Source organism: Micromys minutus (genome assembly GCF_963924665.1).
Source record: "Micromys minutus genome assembly, chromosome: X".
NCBI lineage: Eukaryota > Metazoa > Chordata > Mammalia > Rodentia > Muridae > Micromys > Micromys minutus.
In genome coordinates this window covers 86,652,909-86,671,323 of record NC_137970.1, presented here as the reverse complement: position 1 = coordinate 86,671,323, position 18,415 = coordinate 86,652,909, and the positions used below count along the sequence as shown (strand labels likewise).

The 18,415-nt window shown below is 42.0% G+C and overlaps 2 pseudogenes across 2 annotated transcripts; both read right to left on the bottom strand.

Moving 5' to 3' along the window:
* Nucleotides 1-214: 214 nt before the first annotated feature.
* Nucleotides 215-1,214, bottom strand: LOC308415077 (testis-specific Y-encoded-like protein 1; annotated as a pseudogene). The gene is made up of 2 exons: nt 919-1,214; nt 215-855 (listed from the first exon to the last, which is right to left on the bottom strand). The product of its transcript is annotated as a testis-specific Y-encoded-like protein 1 (transcript).
* A 12,899-nt stretch (nt 1,215-14,113) lies between these two features.
* Nucleotides 14,114-14,935, bottom strand: LOC308415076 (testis-specific Y-encoded-like protein 1; annotated as a pseudogene). Its single transcript has one exon. The product of its transcript is annotated as a testis-specific Y-encoded-like protein 1 (transcript).
* Nucleotides 14,936-18,415: the final 3,480 nt, after the last annotated feature.

The window sequence follows — 18,415 nt, the reverse complement described above, 5'->3', positions numbered from 1 at the left end:
CTGTCCATGAACCAGCAGATACGAATTCAGAACAACATGAGGGCCATGTGAAAGCAGAAGCAGGTCCATAGTCTTAATGTCTAAGTGGAGAAACTATTCACACAGAAGATGCAGAAAAGTCAAGAGGAAAGAAATCAAAACACTGTGTACCCGCTGCATCTGCTCAAGCACAGGTGAGAAGGGACCCTTTCAGTTGCATTTTCAAAGGTAAAAGTTAACCTGACTGGAAGCCAAAGGCCTGGGAATCTTCACTGGCTCCCTTATTGGTCGACACCGGGGTCTATGGATTCCTTCATGAGACAGGTAGTATTGCAATGGGTTTACCCACAGGACTTCTTTGATAATCTCTGGGATTCTGTCAGATTCTGGAAGGCTGTGTTCTGAGAACAAGTTGAAGAAGCTGCAGATAATGTCTTGGTTTCTGCGAATAAAGGACTGGGGCTCATACCCTCTCCGCCATATGATTGGAGTGGAAAGAGACACCACTCGACCAGATGATCTCACTTCATATTCCTTGACAATCAGCTTGTTTCTGATATAGGGGTTTCTTTGAAAAAAAGAACTTGAATTTGCTGCTCATCTTAGGATGTCTCAGTTCCTTCACCCCCAGATTGGTTATGGACCTTAACATCTCTGCATCCAGACCCCTAATCATGGCGGATCACTGAGGGTGGTTCCTGAAGGCAGTCATCCAGAAGTCTGGGATATTCTGAGTGATGTGTAGTTCTTTCATTCCAGAGAGTGTTGCCACATCTGCCCAAACTTCTGCTCCAGTGTTGGAATTCCCTGTCAGCCTGAGCATTCACAGTGTCCAGTTCTACCTGGATGTCCTCCAGCAGGTTCGTGTGAAGATCTCTGCTTACGTGCCAAGGTCCTGACTTCTACTGTGACTCTCTCACACCTCCATGAGCCTCCTACATGTCCAGTTCTTCACCAGCAGGCTTCAGCTCCACCTTCATCACCTCCTCACTCCTGTGCATTGCCACTTCTGACTTCTCTTCTGATGCTACCGCGATGGTGCCCTGTTCAATCCTCACGTCGTGGGCCTGGGCTTCTGCTCCCTGATTTTCTAGGGCCTTCTCAGCATCTTTCAGTATCACAAACGCCGCTACTTCGAGACCCTCAACAACAGATGAAGTCTGTTCCTGCCTTGCTGAGGCCACTGGCATCTGTGGGTCAAGGTCCGAGACACTCCAGGGCTCTGGGCTCCCCATGATCCCTGCGAGACCCTCACCTGTTACCACCTACTCGCCTAGTAGCAGTCGCTGACCTGAGGCTGCCATGGCAGTGTCTGCATCACAGAGGGCACGGCTGACATGGACAGAGGTCCCCTCGTCCTGCTCCGGGCTTGTCATGACAGGTCCAGTCACACAGAGTTCAGTTTACTCACTCTCAACACCTTTATATGTTCAGAGTAATCTCTAACTGGAGAGTAAGGACCCAGACCTGTGAGGAACACACCCAGATCTCCAAAACCCGACAGTGGTCTGGGAGTGGATTGGGAGTGGTGATCCAACATCATCAGATTCAAGCCACTTCACTGTGCGTACCAAGTGGGTGAGGAGCCTAGGCCGAATTGTGGCTCCTGTTGAATCTGAGTAGAATCTTGAATGGCTATTTTCTTGTTATTCGGTTCCTTCAATAACTTAATGGCAAAAAACAGCCTCTCAGAGACCAGCAAAGTGAGGTCTTCTATACAGCATGTGGTTTTCACAGGCCCATCACTCCCTGAGTCTTGGAGACACTGGGGCAGATCCCAGTTGTCTTATATCCGAAGTGCTGAGCCAGCACTCAGTGGGAAAGGATTGCTCTTCCTTTTCTACTTTGCTCCCTACTGAGAAAGCAGAGTCTGGGGAATGGCCCTTAGGGAGTGTTGCTGTCCATCCCAACCCTGTAGATGTGTGAGATTCTACCCCTGTGTAGCCTGGCCTGGACAAAGTAAGTTTATCCCCCCCCCCCACTCATTCTAAGATGATGGAGGAGATGGTGGCTAGAGAGGTATTTCTGTGGGAGATATTTTTTGCTGACTGTAACTCTGACCTAGGAGCCTTGGGCTTTGCAGTGTTCAGGGACCCCTCTGTGCAGAGAAGGGAACACCACTTGGGTTGGCCTGGGGGTTTCTGCTCTGGCTAGTACCAGGAGAGCCTTGGTGGAAGGGCCTCTTGGAGGACTCAGAAGCACTTCCCTGGAACAGGGCTCTGAGAATTTTCAGGGAATTTAACTGATTCAGGGCTCACTTACCCTAGGCTAAGGAGGTGCAGGTGTGTGCTGATTTGTGCTGGTAAAGCATGACCTTCCCTGTGGATGGTTTGTTGGGCTCAAACCAACGAGTAAGAACTTTTATTATTACAAAAGTTACTGTCAGATAACTGCTGCATTTTTGAGTGTGCATTGGCAAGTTCTCACAAAATTTCAGAACTTTCTTTCTCTCATTTTGTTTTCTGTTTTTGTTTATTCTTCAGAGTCATGGTCTCTGTGTGTAGTTCTGGCTGTCCAGGAACACATTTTTTAGAGCAAGGTAATATAAAACTCATGGAGATTGCAGGTCCACCAAGGGCTCAGAATGAATCTGAGTAGACACAGCCCGAGACTGTTATAATCCCAAAGGGGCCCAAAACAGTTTGGGCTGGCAGGGTGCCACCCCGGACTGGTGCTTGATGGCCTCCTGGCTGTGATTCCTGACACACAAGCAGGCAGCATACACCTCCTGGCTTCTCCTGACTAGCTCACATTCCCTAATATCCTTTGAGATCAGCCAGGGAGAAGGGTCAAAAATACCTGGCCCTGTCCAGGGATTTGCTGGAGCAAAAGAGATGCTTATCGAATTAACAGATGCACAGTCTAGGATCTTAGAGGACCAGAAGACAATTGTATCTCTCCCTCTATCCCTTGCCTTATCTCTCTCTCCTCCCACTTTGTGTGTCTGTTGTCTCTTTAATTTGTGTCTGTCCCAGGGATAAAAACCTAGGCCCTGAGGGCCTAGAAGCAGGTCCAGCAATGTCTCAGAGTGTAGCAGTTCTTATTTCCTTGATATCAGTGTTGTCTGGGAAAGACAGGTTTGGATGTAGAGGCAACCCTTAAGGCTATATCCCCAGGGAGTAGCTAGGCTGAGTAAGGGTGTACAAAGGTGCCAGGTGGCTTGCAGAGGGGGATGTATATCAACTAATAGGTACAGTAAATATCTACAACAAAATCGTAGAAGAAAACTTCCCTACTCTTAAGAATGAGATAACCATGAGCATAAAACAAACCTACTGAACTTCAAATAGGTTGGACCAGAAAGAAATTCCTCCAGACACATTATAGTCAAAATGCCAAATGCCCAAAGCAATGAAAAATTACTAAAAGCAGTAAGAGAAAAAGGTTATGTAACATGTAATGGCAAACCAATCAGAATCACACCAGATTTCTCAACAGAAATTATGAAAGCTAGGAGAGCCTGGACAGATATCATACTTACACTAAGAGAGCACAGATGCCACCCCAAGCTGCTATACCCAGAAAAACTCTCAATCACCAGAGAGGGAGAGAATAAGAAAACCCAAGACAAAAATAAATTTAAACAATATCTGACCACAAACCCAGCACTACAACAAATTATATGTGGAAAACCCAATACATCGAGGGGAACTACATCCTGATAAATACAGGAAAACTCCTAAGCAATAAAACCAAAAGTAGAAAGAGACACAGGCACAATTCCACCTCCAACAGCAAAAGTAGCAAGAAACTGCAACCACTAATCCTTGATATCTGGTAACATAAATGGACTCAATTATCCAATAAAAACATATAGGCTATCAGACTGGATACATAAACAAATCCCAGCATTTTTCTGCATACTGAAAACTCATCTCAGAGACAAAGACAGGCACTATCTCAGAGTAAATCGTTGGGGATAAAACTTCTAAGTAAATGCCCCCAAGAAGCAAGCTGGAGTGGCCATTCTAATATCGATAAAATTCGATTTTCAACCAAAAGTTATCAAAAAATATAAGCAAGGACATTTTTACCCATTAAAGGGGAATTTGTCAGGAGGAATTCTCAATCCTTAACAAATATGCTCCAAATGCAAAAGCACTGCTATTCATAGAAGAAACCCTACTAAAGCTTAAAAAAGTTCATTGTGCCTTACACAACAATAGTAGGAGACCTCAATACCCCACTCCCACCAATGGACAGATCCTGGTAACAAAAACTGAACAAGAACACACTAAAACTAACAGAGGTTATGAATGAACTGGAATTAATAGATATCTACACAACATATCATAGTAAAACAAAAAAACACTTTCTTCTCAGCGCCTCACAGCACCTTCTCGAAAATTGACTACATAATTGGTAACAAAACGAGTCTCAATAGATAAAGGAAGATTGAAATACTCCCATGCATCCTTTCAGATCAACATGGTCTAAGGCTGGTCTTTAATAACAACAAAGACAACAAAAATCTCAATAATCTCACAAGGTGATTGTGCTAAAAATTGCAAGGTACTGGTGCAGACATAGGCAGGTGGATCAAAGGAATAGAATAGAAGATCCAGAAATGATCCCTCACATATTTGGTCACCTGATTTTTGACAAAGGATCTGTAATCATTCAAAGGCAAAAGGACTGCCTATTCAACAAATGGTGTTGGACCAATTGGCACTCAGCATGCAGAAGAATGAAAATAGACCCTTTCTTATCTCCTTGTACAAAGCTCAAGTGCAAGTGGATCAAAGATCTCCACATTAAACCAGGTACCCTGAAACTATTAGATGAGAACGTGGGGAAAACCTTTGAACACAGGCACAGGAGTCAATTTCCTGAAAAGAACACCAAAGGCTGGTGCTCTAAGGTCAAAGATTGACAAATGGACTTACTGAGATAACAAAGTTTCTGTAAGGCTAAGGACACTCTCAAGAAAACAAAACGGCAGCCAAAAGAGTGGGGGAAGATCTTTCTCAACACCATATCAGATAGAGGCCTAATATCCAAAGTATACAAAGAACTCAAGAAGCTAGACACCAGAGAATCAAACAACCTTATTAAAACATGGGGTACAGAGGTAAACAAAACATTCTCAATTGTGGAATATCGAATGGCTGATAAACATCTAAGGAAGTGCTCAACATCATTAGCCATCAGGAAAATGCAAATCAAAAAAACCCTGAGATTCTACTCACACCAGTCAGATTGAACAAGATCAAAAACTCAGATGACAGCAGATGTTGGTGAGGATGTAGAGATAGAGGAACACTTCTCCACTATTGGTGGGGTTGTAAACTGGTACAATCACTCTGGAAATCAGTCTGGCGATTCCTCAGGAAATTGGACATAGTACTACCTGAAGACCCAGTTATTCCACTTCTGGGCATTTACCCCAGAGACACTCCAATATACAACAAAGACACATGCACTACAATGTTCACAGCGGCTCTATTTATAATAGCCAGAAGCTGGAAAGAACTCAGATGTCCTTCAGTAGATGTATGGATACAAAAACTGTGGTACATTTACACAATGGATTACTACTTAGCTATCAGAAATAATAACCTTATGAAATTCATAAGAAAAATAGATGCATCTAGAGAATATCATACTGAGTGAGATAACTTAATCACAAAAGAGCAGACATAATATGCAGTCACTGACAGTGGGATGCTAACCACAGAGTCTCGGGCTGCCCCTGAAACAACTCTTAGACTATGTAAGTTCAAAAAAAAAAAAAAAAAAAAAAGAAAGAAAGAAAGATAACAAAATACCATTAGGTTTACTCCTTACACACCAAGAAAACTTGGACTAATTCCAAGCTACATCCTGTTTTACATGTACTTTATGTTCATTGTAACTAGTAAGATATTAATGCACACTATCAAACCTTAAAAAAAAAACAAAGCAATGAAAAAAATGTATTCGTATGTTTTATGCAAAAATGCTTAAAATTTGTACATTTATCTTTGTTTTTGAAAAATAAAGTTCTTCAATTAAAAAAAATTATAAAAAAGAAAATTGTTCTAACGAGATATGCTGCCCTCTTCTGGTGTGCAGGCATACATGCAGGCAGAACACTATACTTAATGAATGAATCTTGTTTTAAAATAAAAAAGAAAAAAAAATTTTAAACTAGGGGGCAGGAAAACATGTTATGGAACAATTTGAGTTTGGCTGAAATGTGTTTAGAAATATTTGGAAGGCAGAGTTGGGAATAGTGCTCAGTGATAAGTATGGACTCAGTCTCAGTCATCAGCACCACAGAGAAAGACATTTAACACATTGAATTAGACTTTCCACATCATTGACAAAGTGCTGTTTCCCATAATTATGAAAGAGGTAGACTATTTTACTGCAAAGATAGTTTTATTGTATTATTCCACTGTGTGTGTGTGTGTGTGTGTGTGTGTGTGTGTGTGTCACAGATGCACACAGAACAAGAAAACCAGCTCTTTCTGTCTTCCTCTGAAGCTTTACCAGCTAGGATGTGGCAGTGGTGACTGGTGTGCTTTCTATGAGGAAATGCACACCTGTCTAATTCCACTATTTTTGTAAGAAACTGGAGAGTAGTTCACAATTAGATAGACTAGCTTTCCACTGAATCCATATTCTATTTTTCTTCTTCATTTTGGTTTTGTTTGAGCAAGGGTCTCAGTCTGTAAAGCAAGCAGGCTTTGAAAGGCAATCCTCCTGTATTAATCTAAGTGCAGGGATTAATAGTGTGTACCCCCAAGCCTGACTATTTTGAATTGTTTTTGAGACAGGAGCTCATTTTGGGTCTAGCAAAAAATTTCAACTTTTGATGACACAGCCTTAAAACTTGAGTAAACAGCTGTGCAAGGTAGCACACACATTTAGGGCCAGCTCTTATGAGGCAGAGACAGGAGATCTGGGTTCAAGGCCAGCCTGGCCTAGAGAACAGCCAGAGGTACAGAGAAACCTGGTCTCATAAACAACAAAACAACACACAAAGCCACAAGCACACACCTGCAAAACAAAAGAAACAAACTAGAGGAAATTTGATTTTTAAAAAGCTAAGATATGTTTATAAAGATGGGATTTGACAATGGCAATGGGATGATCTGACTGTGATAATGGATAACAATATTCCTTACAGAAAGTCCATTTTTGGCTGTGCTTGGGGCACCTACGAAATTCCAGCAGTTGAGAAGGCAGAGGCTGTTAGATCTAACAAACCAACAACAAAAACGTCCCTTTGTCTTAGTGGCTTCATGACAAAAGTGCTTTGCAGAAGCTTGCTTTGTATTGCATGGGCTAGATGGTCCCAGACTGCACTGCTCTACTTGGTGAACTTTAGCTGAAGGTGACCTCCAGAGAGGACAATGACAGTGTCTATGAGTCAGCAGCACTAAAAGCCTTTGAGATGAGTTAAGTTCTGTTCAGCATTTCTTTGGTTTATGCTTAAAGGGAAGTTCTGAAGGCATTTAGCAAAAGATTCATGACCCTGAAGGGAGGCTCAGTGGGAAAAGCATTGCTTACCCAAGCTGCTGAACTGAACTTGATCTCCAGAGCACATGGAAAGGTATAAGAGAACCAACTTCTCAATGCTGTTCTCTAACCTCCACTTGTGTGCCCTTCTCATAACAATAGCACATTCTGTGTGTTTTAAAGAATGTTTAGCGAATTGTCAGACTTGCTCCTAGTGGATAGTAAAAACTTAAGACTGCAGAGTGAAGTCAGGAGAATTTGGAAGAACACAAATTGTGAACATCAGGATAGAGACAGTATTTAATGATTCTCCTTCGTTCACATTATTAAACCAGAATAGAAAGCTTACCTTCTTCTACCCTGTTTAACTTTTGGTGCTGGATGGATGCCTCGCTGGTTAACGGTGCTTCTGTTCTTCCAGAGACGGGCCAACTTCCATCTGGAAAAGTCTGGCAGGCAAAAGATCAACCACTTCAGTGCTGACCTCAAGGTAACTAAATTCAGGGAGATGGGATGGCTTCAGAGATTTTTATCCCCTTTTAATTGAGACAAAAATTGCAAGATGTCACCAGGTCCTGTTGTCTGTCATGTTTGAGATAAGGTCTCCCTATGTAGCCCAGGCTGTATTGTACTTCACTGTTGTAAGCAAGGCTAGCCTCAACATTATTGTGATTCTTCTTCTGCTTCTTGAATACTGGTGTACAGAGAGATACCACCAGAGCTGGCAGACATCTTAGGTTGGACAGGGTCAACACAAGATCACCCTACACAGAGATCTGTACCAAGGCCTGCCTCTGGGTGCTCTTGGGGAACTTGTTCACCCTGTACCTGTACACCAGACCGTTCTTAGTCCCCTATGTTGTCCTTGAGGCTCCGGAGCATTCACCATTCCAGACAGCCCTCCTGACCCCCACCTCCCAGTGTTAAACACAGAATGACAGGGTTGGGGACAGGCTACCCAGCTTCTGGGCTGTACCAATATCTCAGGGCAAGGCAGCTAGTTCTCCTGGACAGATATGTCCCTGCCAACCTAAATCCCACCTCACCCCCTTTCTATGTTCAGGGTTATCTCTGGCCGAAGAGTTTGGACCCAGACCTATGAGGAATACTCCCAAGTCTCCGGAACCCCAAAGTGGTCTGTGGGTGGATGGGAGGTGGTGGTACACCATCATCAGATTCAAGTCACCTCACTGTGTGTAGCAAGTGAGCAGGGAGCCTAAGGCGAGATGTGGATGCTGGAATCTGAGTAGATACAGGCTGAGTCTTCCATAATCACAAAGGGGTTCAAAACAGGTTGGGCTGCCAGGGTACCACCCAGGACTGGTGCCTTGATGGTCTCCTGGCTGTGATTCCTGACACCCAAGCAGGCAGCATACTACTCCTGGCTTCTCTTGACTAGTACACATTCCCTTACATCCTGGGATATCAGCCAGGGTGAAGGGTCAAAAGACACCTGGCCTTCCTGTCTCTGCCCTGTCCAGGGATTTGCTGGAGGAACACAGATGCTTATCGAATTAACAGATGCGCAGTCTTGGATCTTAGAGGACCAGAAGACCATTGTATCTCTCAGTCTTTCCTTTGCCTTATCTCTCCTTCCTCCCACTTTGTGTGTCTCTTAGTCTCTTTAATTTTTATCTGTCCCAGGGTTAGGAACTTAGGCCCCGAGTGCCTTGAAGCAGATCCAGCAAGAGTTCAGAGTGTAGCAGTTCTTGTTTCCTTGAGGTCAGTGTTGTCTGGGAAGGACAGGTTTGGATATAGAGGCAACCCTTAAGGCTATATCCCCAGGGAGTAGCTAGCCTGAGTAAGGGTGTACAAAGGTCCTAGGTGGCTTGCAGGGGAATAGTTCTCTCTAAGCCTTGTGTTTTGGTGGATGAGACAATTTCTTAACAACAATATGCAGGGTGGCAGTAAAGGTATTGTTTTGGTGTTCTGGGCCTTGCACCTCTAAGACCTCAGAGCAGGCCTGCCTGGATAGAGCTCCTTTGGTTGCATCAGAACAGATGCCTCCAGGCAGCTTGGTCGGGATGGATAATTGGAAAGCACTGGCAGGCTTGTGTCTTGGAGGCTCTTAGAGGACTCTCCCTCCACCAGCTGTGACTTAAGACCTAGGCAGTGCTTGGGGTATGGGAGGTGGTGGACCTCTGCAGACTCTCAGTTCCCTTGAATGAAGACTTCTCCTTGATAGTGACAGTTTCCAAATGAACGTGGTTTATATCATCTTGTAACCAGAGATTGCCAACTGACCAGGAAAAGGTGGCTGTTGCTGTATATATTGGTGAGCTAGAGGCAGAAAGCAGAGTAACTTAGGTAGGTAGGTAGGACGTTAGGTAGATAGGTAGGTAGCTCTGTGTGTGTGTGTGTGTGTGTGTGTTTGTGTGTGTGTGCTCGCATGTAGAGAAAACACAGAATCAAGGGTCCACCTGTGATGGTGACTTGAGGATTTTGGAGAGTGACTGAGCTGTGTGGTGATTGCAGAGGTTGTGAGATGGGGGGGGGGGGATGGAGGTTAATGAGAAGAGGAGAGGAGTCAAGAGAAATGGATGAAGGCAGTCCAATGGATCAGAGCAGATATTAACTGTGAGTAAAGCACAGTTTCCAAGTTACTCACTCTTTCCTAAAATGCTCACACAGGGACTTAGTTCAGAGGTACAGTCCTTGCCAAGCAAGCACAAGGTAATGGGTTGGCTCCTCAGCTCTAAAAATGCAAATAAAACAAATAGATTCTCACACAACTCCTTTAGTCAAGGACTCAATAGTAAAGAAAAGTGAGAAGTCGCCAATGTCTTTGATGCTTCCTCTATCCCAGTTTGTTTTCCCCTTAATTTGTTTGTGAATTTTTTTTTAGGGATGAACAATATTGAGTTTTAAGGGAGAAAACACCAAACAAGTGATTCTCCCTTCATTGAATGAGTTCCTCAATAGCAAAGGCAGATCTATCTCATCTAATCACATTCAACAATGTCTAAGCCTGATAACATTTAAGACCACATTACTATTCAAAAGCTAAGAATTCTCCTTCAAGTGTTAAGCACTCATGAAAGTTACCTGATACAATGCCAAGTCCAGATTTGATGCTGCTAAACTACTTTTAAATACAAAGCCAATATCACAAATACATGACCACAGTATTATACAACACATGCCTAGAGTAAAATAACCTATTTAAGGTTAATACTCAGTTATTATAACATCTACAGTAAGTAATTTCTGAATACAGTGCATACCCCTATATTAGATGATAGAAAACGATTTTATTCTAAAAAATATGAATCTACACTAATCTTTAGAATTTGCTAGAATTTAGAGAATTATAAACCATAGAGTGTAAATTTAGACTCAAACTACTCAGCATATAACAGATGTAGACTAAGCTGCACAGTACATTTTACAAACAACTCATTGTATTTTAGGCATTCAAGTTAATAAACATATCTCATCTCTTTTAACCCATTATTCTTTATTTATGTTGCATTTTATCTACATAAACCTTGACTTACACAAAGGCATATGCAGCCCATGGGAAGAAAGTCATACTGATTAACTTTTAAAAATATATGTACTTAGAGATCCATTAAGTAATGTCCTATATAATTACGACTGGCCACATTAATGGAAAACTGATTTATATTTATATGCCACATAAATAGAAATTTATATATGAAATATATATTTAGCCCAGTTCTAACAATATTCTCAAAATTTAATGTGAAAACCTGAAATATCTTGTTTTTCACTCTCTGTAAGTTAGTAATGTTACTTATAGCAAGTCTGTGTAAACCAGATAAATATACACAAAACTAACCCATGCTACAGACTGCCAGTGTATTAGACAACATGTGCCTCGAGTATAATATCTTATTGTCAGTGTAAGATCTACATTACAATGTTCATAAGGAAATAAATTTTACAAGAGTATTCAACATGAAGTGGTGTTATTATGGCAGATGAAAATTTATACATTAAAAAGTCTAAGCCTTGTTTAATCATTAAAAGAACATCTTGCTATTTATCAAGTTGCTTTGCAAATTCTTCTGACATCAATTTTACAAATGGATTGAAAACTATCATCATGGTTTTTAAGGCAAGATTGTTGGGATTCGGTAAACCCCACCCCTCAGTTACCTGGCAACAGCCAGGTATGCTCTGCCCCAATGACCTGACACTCTAAAAGGGGCTGCTTGCCCCCTCCTCCTCCTCTTGCTCTTGTACCCTTACCACCTCTCTCTCTCTCTCGACATGCTCATGGCAAGCCTCAATTCCTCTCTTCTCTCTGCCTCTACTATGCTCTTAACTACACCATGACCTGAATAAACTGTATTCTGTAGTCTACCCTGGTGTGGCCGGTCTCTTAGGTGGAAGGGATTCCCAACATGGGTCCTCCAGAGGCACCCTCCACACCTCCAGTCCTCACTACACCTCCAAAGGCCATACCATTCCCCACACACTCTTCATCCTTTTCCTAACACTTATGCCAGAACCCAGGATGTGGTTTTTTACAACAAAGAAAGCAAGAAACTTCTTCCACTTATATTAAGTCTTTCTGGGCACTTACCTCTGCCATCTGTGTGATTCATTTTGTCAATCTATAAATTGCTGGCAACTATGTGCAATGCATAGTAGCTGCAAGAAAAACTAAATACACTTAGCTCTATTTCGTAAGGGTTCTAAATTCTGAGAAAAATAAAAGTAAAAATGTGAAATAGTATCATTCTTTACCTACAGTATCATGAAATTATTTGCATATCAGGTATGAAAAAGAATGGAATTTATCCATTTTCCTTCTCAAGGCCTAGCTGAATGCCTTTTAAAAAAGTGTGTTATTCAGCAAAGTGAGTAATTACTATATTTTCCAGAAACAGGACTCCCTAGAAAGTTATCTCACACTGGGGAACAGAAATAATACAAGGCAGAGAAATTATGAGAAAAGGTTTGAAGTATCTGACAAATGGATGATAATAATTAAGTTAAAAATTTTACAGATGAAAGGGTCTGAAATGGTATATTAACTGGTAAGTACTTTATTCGTGTCTGCTTATGAAATGCACAGTTCAATAACACATGAAAATATCATCTGTGGAGACAAATTGTGAGACTGAAGAGTGAAGATATGGGAGTACTGCAAAAGTTCTGTGGAAAGGTCTCAAATCTTAGTAAACAGTTGAAACTGTCAAACTTCTAAAGCAGCAAAACTCAAACAGTAACAATAACACTTTAAGCAGTAGAAACATTACAGTTTTCTTTTGATATGTCTGGGATAATGTTTATTGTGTTCACTTACAAAATCTGATAATTCAACAGTCTTGTTAATTATACAAACCCATTGAGGCAGGTTTTTGACAAGGTGTGGAAAACAGCTATCCAACACGGTCCCGTGCTTTTATTTACCATCATGCATAAAACTAGCAACAAATATATTCATAATGCAGTGCTAATCTGACAAAAAAATTTTACAACTACGTGCAGTTTAAGAAGAGACTATCAAGGCAGTCAAGTCACATATTTATTTTCCCATGAAGACAATAATTTGATAGACACATTTACTAAAGACCAAATTATCCAAACTTTCTAAGAATTTGGATTAATATTGAAAACTGTTACGAATATTCACTTAGGTTTCAGTATTGTAAAGACTATTCTTCCAAATGGTTTCAAATGAATGCAAACAGAAGTGTTTAAATTTTTCCATAAGTAGAAACAAGTCACATTTTACTGAATATTGGTAAAATATGAGCACAATATTACACTTTCACTGACATCAGATCACACACAGAGACGATAAAAACCAAAAAAACTGAGACTATTTCTTTAAAAGAATTGTCTAGGAGACGTTCAACATTTAGAAAAAGCATTTTCCTGAGAAATTCTCTTCCAATCGCCTTTAACCAAACTGTGAAAGCACACATCCTGTTGTCATCCACAGACCAATCTTATTTGACTTATTTTGGTTATACACCTTTTCAGCTCACTTTCCCTACTTAAAGTACCCATCACAATCCCTTTCCTTCTTTCATAAACCATTAGGAAGTGTGTGTCTAATTCTGTCGCCCTATAAGCTTTCTAGGGCTTGCTAACCAGGTTGAGGAGTGGGTAAGAGAGAGACAAGACAGAGTTCTCTGGCCTCTTACAGAGCATCGTCTCTGGAAATCCTCAATGAACTACAACTCCTAATGTTACAGATGTTTCTGAGCTACTTTTCTCTAATAACAGGAGAAAGGTGGGAGAGTGAGGGTGAGGAGTACTGGTAAACAAAATGTGATATAGCCTAGAAAAAGTCACATAATCACACAGAAGTTATCCCACTCCTGCAACAACCTTAGTCCAAGCCAACTGTCCCAAATCTTTGTGCCCACACTGCTCCATGCTGAACAGGTAAACAGATAAAGACATGTAGGTGGCAGTAAGTGGGTAACACTGAAAACAGGATTCACAGTTTAATGTACAGTTTCATTGTTACTGTTAGAAATTGTACAAGCCCTGTCCATGAACCTGCAGATATAAATTCAGTACATCATGGGGGCCATGTGAAAGCAGAAGCAGGTCCACAGTCTTAATGTCGAGGTAGAGAAACTATTCAGACAGAAGATGCAGAAGAGTCAGGAGCAAAGAAATCATAACACTTCGTATTTCCTGCATCTGCTGAAGTGCAGGTGATTAGGGACTCTTTCAGTTGCATTTTCAAAGGTAAAAGTTAACCTGACTGGAAGCCAAAAGGCCTGGGAAATTCCACTGGCTCCCTTATTGGGCGATGTCAGGGTCTATGGATTCCTTCAATAGACCAGTAATTTTGCAATTGGTTTAGCCACAGGTACTCTTTGATAATCATGGGGATTCTGTCAGATTATGGAAGGCTGTGGTCTGAGAACAAGGTGAAGAAGCTGCAGAGAAGGTCTTGGATTCTGCGAATAAAGGAGTGGGGCTGATACCTTCTCTGCCATATGATTGGAGTGGAAAGAGACACCACTCGACCAGATGATCTCACTTCATATTCCTTGACAATCAGCTTGTTCCCGAAGTAGGGGTTTCTTTGAAAAAAGAACTTGAATTTGCAGCCTGTCTTAGGATGTCTCAGTTCCTTCACCCCCAGATTGGTTATGGACCTTAACATCTCTGAATCCTGACCCCTAATCATGGCGGATAACTGAGAGTGGTTCCTTAAGGCAGTCATCCAGAAGTCTGGGATATTCTGAATGATGTAGTTCCTTCATTCCAGAGAGTGTCGCGGCATCCTCCCAAACTACTGCTCCAGATGTTGGAAGGCCCTGTCATCCTGAGCATTCACAGTGTCCAGTTCTACCTAGATGGCTTCCAGCGGGTTCCTGTGAAGATCTCTGCTTACGTGCCAAGGCCCTGCCTTCTCCTGCGACTCCCTCACTCCTCCACTAGCCTCCTACATGTCCAGTTCTTCACCCGCAGGCTTCAGCTCCACCTTCATTATCTCCTCACTCCTGTGCATTGCCACTTCTGACTTCTCTTCTGATGCTACCGCGATGGTGTCCTGTTCAGTCCTCATGTGGTGGGCCTCGGCTTACACTCCCCGAGTTTCTAGGGCCTTCTTTGCATCTTTAGGTATCACAAAAGCCGCTGGCGAAAGGCCCTCGAAAACAGACAGAGTCTCTCCCTGACTAGCTGCGACCACCCGCATCTGGGGGTCAAGCCCTGAGATACTCCAGGGCTCTGGACTCCCCAGGATCCCCGAGAGGCACTCACCTGTTACCTCCTTCTCTCCTAGCAGCAGAGACCGGCCTGAGGTTGCCATGGCAGTGTCTGCATCACAGAGGGCGTGGCTGTCAGGGACAAAGGTCCCTTGTCTTTCTCAGGGCCTCTCATGAAAGGTCCAGTTGCTCAGACATCAGTTTACTCACTCTCACCACCTTTATATGTTCAGGGTCATCTCTAACTGGAGAGTAGGGACCCAGACCTGTGAGGAACACTCCCAGGTCTCCAGAATCGGACAGTGGGCTGTGGGTGGATGGGGGGTGGTGATCCACCATCATCAGATTCAAGCCACCTCACTGTGTGTACCAAGTGGGGGAGGAGCCTAGGACGAGATGTTGCTCCTGGTGAATCTCAATAGTCACAGCCTGAGTCTGCCATAATCCCAAAGGTGTCCAAAACAGCTGGATCTCTAGTTGGAACCCAGTTCTGCTGCCTGGCTCTTCAGTGAGTGTGTATGTGTGTGGGGCGGGGGTCAAAATAATTGAGGATACTTTCTCTCCTGTGAGTTATATCCTCTAAAAAACTATTAAAAGTGTCAACACTACTACATGACGTTACATAGAAATTTTGATAGAGTTTTACACAAAATAATTTGGGGATGGCTGCACACAGCTATAGACACAATGCAAAGAAAGCAGAGGAGGGCAGACCTCTGAGGCTAACACAAGCCTGTTGTATGTACCAGATTATGGCACCAAGGAACAAGAGTTTGTCTCAACAAAACTGATGGAGGAAAAAAGGAAACAAACAATGGTAAAAGCTAGAACTGGAAGGGTACCTACACTTACATTGAAACCTGACATGTTAATGTCTATCCGTGGTTCCCCTTCCTTTTGTCCTTTAGGTGAGATCTGATTGAGCAGGTAGAACTAGGCTTTGGAATCCTATGAAACAATTGAACAGACCAGAGTTATCACGTTACCAGACAGTAACTGCATCTTGTTGTCCCTTGTCAACAAGGACAGACATTTGGATCTGCTTTTGAGATAATATATGGCATTCTTCATTCTTCTTGAGAGATTTCTCTTCCTCCAGGAAAGTCCATCTGTCTGGACATATACCTCTCTTTGAACTTGATTCTGTTATGACTTTACAATGTATGGATCCCCTCACCCCAATAAAGCTGTTATTAAGTGTTTTTGTACCTTCACCGAATTACTGAAGTCAAGGAGCTTGACAGATAAGCAAACATGAAATAGAAGAGCAGAAATCCAGATGTCATAGGGAAAGAGAAAATAAACACATTATACCATTACAAAGCATGGTGGACATCAACCTATAGAAACATGTGCTATGTTAATTATTTAATTACAAGGTGAGATACAGAAAAGCTTAAGTGAGAAACAGGAAGAGTTGGCAAGATAACATTTGAACCTTTAGGATCAGAATACACTTAACAAAACCAGCTCATCTCTCCCTTCTCCCACAGTGATAGGGACTGAGATTAAGGCTTCACAAAATTCTAGAATGTTTTGCTTTTCAAAAATATTCAAAGCTGGGTTCATAGTAAGATATTTCCACTGACTAGGCACTTTGGCATATGCCTGTGTATAGTTTTTAGGCAGAGGCTGGAAGACTGCAGTTTTGAATCGAGCCTGGCTGACAAAGTGAGCTATAGGCCAACGTGGACTACAAAGTCAAATCATATCTGAAAAACGAAAATGGTGTCAGTTAGGAGTGTGCTTGTCTTGAATGGAGGAAACCCTGGTTTTAAACCTGAACACCCCACAAAACCTGAGTGTGGAAAGTCACATCATGTTTAACTATATAGCAGGACTGAAGCCATCCGGAACAATAGGAGACCAATCTTCAGTAAACAAAACCAAAAGCAAACAACAACATCAATAGGAAAAAGAAACATCCACCTATGGTATTATCTCTCTGTACACCAGTGGTCAAGAGGGAGAGGAAGAGTCACAGTAAGGTTGAGGCTAGCCTTGTCTACAACAGTGATGTACAATACAGCCTGGGCTACATAGCAAGACCTTATCTCAACACATGAGAGACAACAGGACCTGGTGACAGACTCCAATTTTAGTCTCCGTTAAAATGGGATAAAAATCTCTGAAGTCATCCCATCTCTCCAAATGCAGTTTACCTTGATGTCAGCACTGAAGTTGTTGTTCTTTTCCCAACCTCAATTTTCCAGTTGGAAGTTGGCCCATCTCTGGAAGAACAGAAGCACCGTTAACCACTGAGCCATCTCACCAGAACCAAAAGTTAAACAGAGTAGAAGAAGGTAAGCTTTCTATTCTGGTTTAGTAATGTGAACGAACGTGAATCCTTGAAAGTTGTCTCTATCCTGATATTCTCAATTTGTGTTCTTCCAAATTCTTCTAACTTCACTGTGCACGCTTTAGGTTTTCACTGTCAACTAGGAACAAGTTTGGCAACTTGCTAAACATTCTTTAAAACACACAGAATGTGCTATTGTTATGAGAGGGGCACACAAGTGGAGGTTAGAGAACAGTTTTGAGGAGTTGGTTCTCTTCTTATTATGACACCAGGTTTCTCTGTACCTCTGCTTGTTCTCTAGGCCAGGCTGGCCTTGAACCCAGATCTCCTGTCTCTGCCTTGAAAGACCTGGCCCTAAATGTGTGTGCCACCATGCACAGCTGTTTCTTCTAGTTTTAATGCAGTGTCGTCAAAAGTTGAAATTTTTTGCTAGACCCAAAATTAGCTCTTGCCTCAAAAACAAATCAAAATAGTCAGGCTTGGTGGCCCACACTCCTAATCTCTGCACTTAGATTAATTCAGGAGGATTTCCGTTCAAAGCCTGCTTGGATTACAGACTGAGACCCTTGCTCAAACAAAACCAAAATGAAGAATAAAAATAGAGTATGGGCTCAGTCCAAAGTTAGTCTATCTAATTGTGAACTACACTCCAGTTTCTTACAAATATGGTGGAATTAGACAGGTGTGCATTTCCTCATACCAAGCACACCAGTCACCACTGCCACACCCAAGCTGGTACAGCTTCAGAGAAAGACAGAAAAAGCTGGTTTTCTTGTTCTGTGTGCATCTGTGTCACACACACACACACACACACACACATAGATACACACAAATAGTGGAATAATGCAATAAAAATATCTTTTTGGTAAAATAGTCTACCTCATTTATAATTATGGGAAACAGCGCTTTGTCAATGATGTGGAAAGTCTAATTCAATGTGTTAAATGTCTTTCTCTGTGGTGCTGATGACTGAGACTGAGTCCATACTTATCACTGAGCTCTATTCCCAACTCTGCCTTCCAAATATTTCTAAACACAT